The sequence below is a fragment of the Toxotes jaculatrix genome, chromosome 18 (assembly GCF_017976425.1).
Source record: "Toxotes jaculatrix isolate fToxJac2 chromosome 18, fToxJac2.pri, whole genome shotgun sequence".
Taxonomy (NCBI): Eukaryota; Metazoa; Chordata; class Actinopteri; family Toxotidae; genus Toxotes; species Toxotes jaculatrix.
Window position 1 is genome coordinate 20,239,212 of NC_054411.1, and position 5,942 is coordinate 20,245,153.

The following is a 5,942-nucleotide window of genomic DNA, read 5'->3' on the forward strand; positions in this document are numbered from 1 at the left end:
ACGCTCCGTTTCCTCTCTGCTTTGTGGGAACGGGAAGCAGCAGCATTGTGTTGGAGCTGACTATGGTTTAATCATTAATGAGAACTAACAGTATGGACAGGACAGGCATGGCCCACCGCCTGGGACACACACAGGACGGTAATACTATTATTATATACATACAGTCCATATGGATTAGCGCGGTCTTAACGTAATTGTGGCTTTGGCATGATATCAGTGGTGCCCGCTTTGGAGCTTGGAGGGTGAAATGACTTTCTGACAGAGGAGTGCCATAATCTGATTTATCCTGTGTAACAGATAGAACCAACGCGAGTGTGTCGACACAGTAATAACCGAGCTACTTGTGTGTAATACTAGACTGGATGGATATGCTGTTAAAAACGTGTTTTAACATGTGCTGAATTTAATGGTATCACGCAGAGAAAAATTAATGGCGGGCCTGGCGGGTGAGATTGGAGTGTTTCTAACAAATGCTGCATTAGGAAGTTTTATAACTCTTTTTTTTTAAGTAAGTTAATTATGACGGCTAAGCTGTTCTGGATCATGCTAGCCGCGAGCTGCTACAGAAACATACAACATTTGAATTACACAACACATTATTTTATTTATTTTTTAAATCCTACATGACCGACTAATTTAACTTGATGACAGGTGCATATGTAGGCTAATAAGATGAAGTGTTACTCCGTTAAATTCTACTCAAACATACCTACACTTTAAGTGTCATTACACTAAAAAATATTGCCTGAAATATAAGCCTAGTAACTTAATATATTAGTATGACAGCGTTTTAAAATAATAGGCCACAATCTTTTTTACCAAAGACTTATATGACATAACATCATTATGTTGGCTAACGATGAAAAGCCTTTCCACAGCATCAGGTAGCTTGTCTGTAAGGCTATGGTAGGTCTGCTATGACGCACTTTAACACAGGTGCTAAGCTAAAACCTAATACTAGCTTAATAGGCTGTTAGCCTTAGTTTAATAAAAGTGAGTTAAGGCTATAATATGACCAAATGCTTCACTCAACACAACCTGAGGTCAACAACGTGGCTAATATCATATACTATCATGTGACTGTGTTGAAGTATGTCATACTGTGTGTGCTGGCTGTGTGTGTGTGTGTGTGTAGCCCGGCTGTAATGAGCTGGCTGTTGTTTGTCATTGCAGGTGTGTTGCAGGCCGAGGAGAGCTGGAGCGGCTAACCTCACCAAATTACCGAAGACCCGGGACCGGAAAAGGGAGACTGGAAACTGCCGCAGGAGAAACGGGGAATGCGTCCGGTTAGAAGAAGTAGTACGTGTTTGAGAGTGTGGCCGTCAGAAACATTAAAAAAAAAGAAAAACAGGCTAATATAGAGACCCATCTCAAAGGGAAACAGTCACGTCTGGTGTCACGCGCCTGGTTTTAACTCTATTGAGGCTACAGTTTTAGATTAGCATACTGTTGTCTAATCACACACAGCCTTACTGCATACCATAGGTATCCACTGAAAAAAAATAAAATAAAATAAAATAAAATAAAATAGGCCTACACGTTGCTGTGCAGTTTGCCCTGTGTGTGTAAGCACGAATGCAGCTTTAAAGGTTATTTACACCCCTTGTGTTTCTTTTGTAGACCTTATATGGTCTTCCGGATGAGTTTTAACTTTACTTTCAAAAACTAAAAATTTGGACTTTTTTCTTTTTTGCATTACTTAAATTTACATTTTTTTGGAGGGAGAAAAAATTTAAAAAGAGATCAACAACTTTACCAATATCAGTAATAAACTGAAGCAGTGTGCTCAGGCGGCGGAAAGGTAGTCTAATAGAAAGAAAAGATATGTCTTCCATTACAGACACCTCCAGCTGAGAAAATCAAAATAATAAGAACTTGTATGCGGTTTTCAGTCGGGACATGTGAATGCTAGTTGCACGTGGTAGGTTCTTCATAACGGATGTGTGTTTTGAGCCTGCTGTATTCCTGCGCAGTAAATCAGACTGCTGTGGCTGTGGTCGGGCTGCAGTGTAAACAGCTGAGCGCTGCTAAAGGAACTCCAGGAATCTGAGAAACTTCAGAGATTATCGACAATTAAAGCTGAAGAAGTGAGACTGCTGCTTTTATAGCTTTATGGCTCTTCTTCACCTCGTGCGTATGTGTGTGTGAGTGTGTGTGTGTGGGAGAGAGAGAGAGAAAGAGTGTGTAAGTGAGTGAGTGAGAGAGAGAAAGAGAGGGAGACCTCGGGACTTTTATGGCTTTATGACCGTTTATGACTCCTTGTAAAGTCCGAGGAATGGTGACGAACTGAAAAACAGGCCCGCAGCAAACAGCAGATAAACAAATATGCTGTGCTGCACACCAGGAACGCGCGTGTACATACGCACGAGCGCTGTGCAGTTCATCTGCGGTTCATGTGAGGCCCCGGCACCTCGCACCGCCTGCATTTTCACTCTGTATTATTAACAAGCACTGTGAAATAATTAACTGTCTATGAAATGAAACCTTTGCTATTTATTTTAGTGATTAACTCTTTTTTCTGTTTCCCCCCCTTTTTAGCCACAACTTGACCTAAACTAGGAAATGTTGTCAAATGTTCCTTCCCCGCCTGACCGAGGAGGTAGGATTGATAATGCACTGACAATTTCAAAAGTAACCTATCATATTATTTCCATCAATAAACACGGGCTTTATTTCCTACATGTATTAAAAATTTAAATATAAATCCATAAATGTATTATTGGTTATTTAAAATAAGGGAAACATTTAGACCCCTCTAAACACTCCACCGTACCTAAAGGAAAAATACATTTAGAAGGATTCAGAGCCTGATGGAGGAGATTTTTTTCTTTTGGTTTCCGTTTCCAAAGTTGAAAAAACTTTAAAGTTTTCAAAATAAGCCGCGTCTTGTTTAAAGTAGCACGTAGATTGTCTGTATGCTGAATCGTGTAAAATACAGAAGAGAAAAAGAGGGACTTTGTCTATAATAATAACCAACTCAGTTTAACTGAACTACAGCAGTGTAGAGTGTTTATATAGACTACACATGATGTTTAAGGCTCAGTAAACTGTGTGTGTGTGTGTGTGTGAGCGCTGACCGACCTCTCCTGCACAAGTTAATGACAAACTGAGAGAAATTGCCTGACCGGTGCTTTTTTTTTGTTTTAATGTATTAATCGTTTCCAGGCAGCGCGAGCCGGCTGGCTTTGTGTCCTTCACGGCACCGTGAGCTCGTGCTTTGGGTCAGTTCACCGGACTGTTACCGGTGGGCGCGAGCCCTCGGCCGCAGAAGGGCCGCGGGACGAGTTAAAAATTAACGGGCGGATGAATGCGGCATCACGGGGAGGGCCGCTTGTTTTTCTGTTCGTTTCTTTTCTGCTAAACAAGAGGAAGCGGGAACCCGCACACGCGCGTACACGTCATCACGAAGGTAAGTTACAAACAAATATTTTAGTTCATTATGACTGTTTCTAATATTACGGTATTAAAACATGAAATTTAATCAGTTATTAAATTTAATTTTAATGAACTATTAATGAAAAAAATTAAAATACATTTTTAAAACAATAAACATGAACAATAATTGCAATACTACTAATAATAATAATAATGTATTAATTGCTTTGTTAATATTAGTGTTAACTTTTTTGGACGCTAATACAAATTATGAAATATCAAAATATATAGCCTACTGTATAATATTACACACACACACACACACACACACACACACACACACACACACACACACACACCTATGTATATACACACACATATTGCTGTTTTTTTTTTTTTGTTAGTGATGCAAAAAAAAAAAAAAAATCGCAATTAACTTTGCATGACTCCGGTGATGCATTTGCAGCTGCTGAATAATAATGCGGAATTCCCTTCTGATATTACCATCCTGATCATCATAATCTCACTGCACAGAAAATCCAATCGAGGTGTTTGGATGTCGAGGAGAAAAGAAATAGATGAGAGAGAGGAAAAAATATTGATTTTCCATCTGATCTTAATGCGCTGAAGTTGATTTTGAATGCCGAATTAAAGTCAGATGATGCTGGGGCCATAAATTAAACACAACACTGTGGATTACTGCCTCCCCCCGCCTTCCCTCCACAAGGGTCTTTCAAATGATCACACGCACAAATGAACACACCCACACCTGGGTGCATATATTTGGGGGGTTGCACAGCAAATCTGCAGATGAGCGCCAGTAAAGATGATGAAGTCACCGAGCAAGGACGAGTTATTAGTTTACACACACACACACACACACACACACACACACACACACACACACACACACACACACACACACACCTCAGCGCGCGCAAGCGCACAATAGAGCGGCTGGTTGCTTCTGTTTATCGAAACAGCGACCCTGACCAAATTTTACATCCTAAGCGTCTGTTTCCTTGGGCACCACGCACACGCACGCACGCACACACACACACAACTCATGTGGGCGCGTTTGCGTGTTCTCGTGCGCGCATGGCTTTGTCCATGCATCAATCCCCACAGTGTAACAGCAGCCAGACCTAACCTTGGAGAGAGAGAGGGAGGGAGAGCAGCGTCCCTCTCTCTTTCTCCCTCCGTGCCACAAATCTGTCTCTCTGTGCGTTCACATCAAAGAAAGACAGAAGAAAGCCCACAACCAGAAAAAAAAAAGCAAGCCCCACACACACAAACGCGGACACACACACTCACGCCTCTTGTCACGACTGCTCTGGTTTCATTCCAAAGAGGACAACAAATTAAAGTCGCAGGCACATCATCAGTTTGTCAGCAGCTAATACAATTTAGACCATATGCACATTCACACACACTCACATCCATGTTGCCAGCAGCACATCGCACCTTCGCACTATACGACACGGACACATTTGGCAGGAAACATACTGTGCATGTATGAGAGTCCTTGACGAGTGGACATTACCATGAGGAAGAAACGTGTGTGTGTGTTTGTGAGTATGTGTGCGTGTACGTGGGAACGTTTGCTACTGTTGTCGACACGACGCTAGATGGCACCAGAGTGTTTCGGAGGAGCGCACCGGGGGCTGCCCAAAGGCTCACCGTCAAGCACCGCCGCCGAGCCGCAGCCCCGGTCCTGGCTGGATGTCAGCTCGTCCACCGCTCCTGGAGCTACACAACCCAAAGACAGGGAACAGACGTGACCTGGTGAACCAGCATGAGAGAAGAGCAGTCCCTTACACTTCACCGTCTGGGTCATGAATGAACATATTACAATGTTTACATCTGATATTGTTGTATTTTTAGTTGTTAAATGTGTGTTTCAGCTGCCTCGAGACTATAAACTTAATACTCAATATTTTAGACAACATACCAAGTATATGTAGTTTCCTGTGTGTGATGAATCGGTGTAGAATTTTACTGTCATAAATGTGCATGTTTGATATATGATTAATACATGGCCTTACAAATGAATAATCATTTAAATAAACTTCTGAACTTGACTTGAGCTCGGTGACTGTTACTGGACACAATCACTGCCAGTACTCATACTGCTACTGCTGCTGATAACAGCCCGGAACGACACAGAATTACTGGCTTTTGTCACAACTAGCTAATCATAAAAAACTGTAATATTTATCATGAACACATTTTTATAATATGTTATTATATGTATTATATAATAAATTGCGATTTATATTAACAACAATAATAACCCCTTCTGCTGTAGAATAGACTATAAGCAGAAAAAGTACCAGCAACAACAGTGAATGAATGAATTGTGAAGAGTCAGGCCAATAATGTTTATCTCAGCTTTATGTTTTGGTGGACTGTTACTACTGAGCCGAAGTTTATACTAATAAATTCATATTTATACATGAAGTTTTTTATATTTAATGAGGCCGATATTAAAAGCGTAAATCTGAGCTGTGCAGGCCTCACAACGAGCTTCTTTGTTCTTAGTCTCTTCTACACACATTATGTGTTTT

At 41.1% G+C, this 5,942-nt stretch overlaps 1 long non-coding RNA gene across 1 annotated transcript; it reads left to right on the forward strand.

The window, feature by feature from the left end:
• LOC121198868 lies at positions 1-5,438 on the forward strand. The gene is made up of 3 exons (XR_005896374.1): positions 1-138; positions 1,174-1,299; positions 5,004-5,438. It is a non-coding gene; the product is annotated as an uncharacterized LOC121198868 (long non-coding RNA).
• Positions 5,439-5,942: the final 504 nt, after the last annotated feature.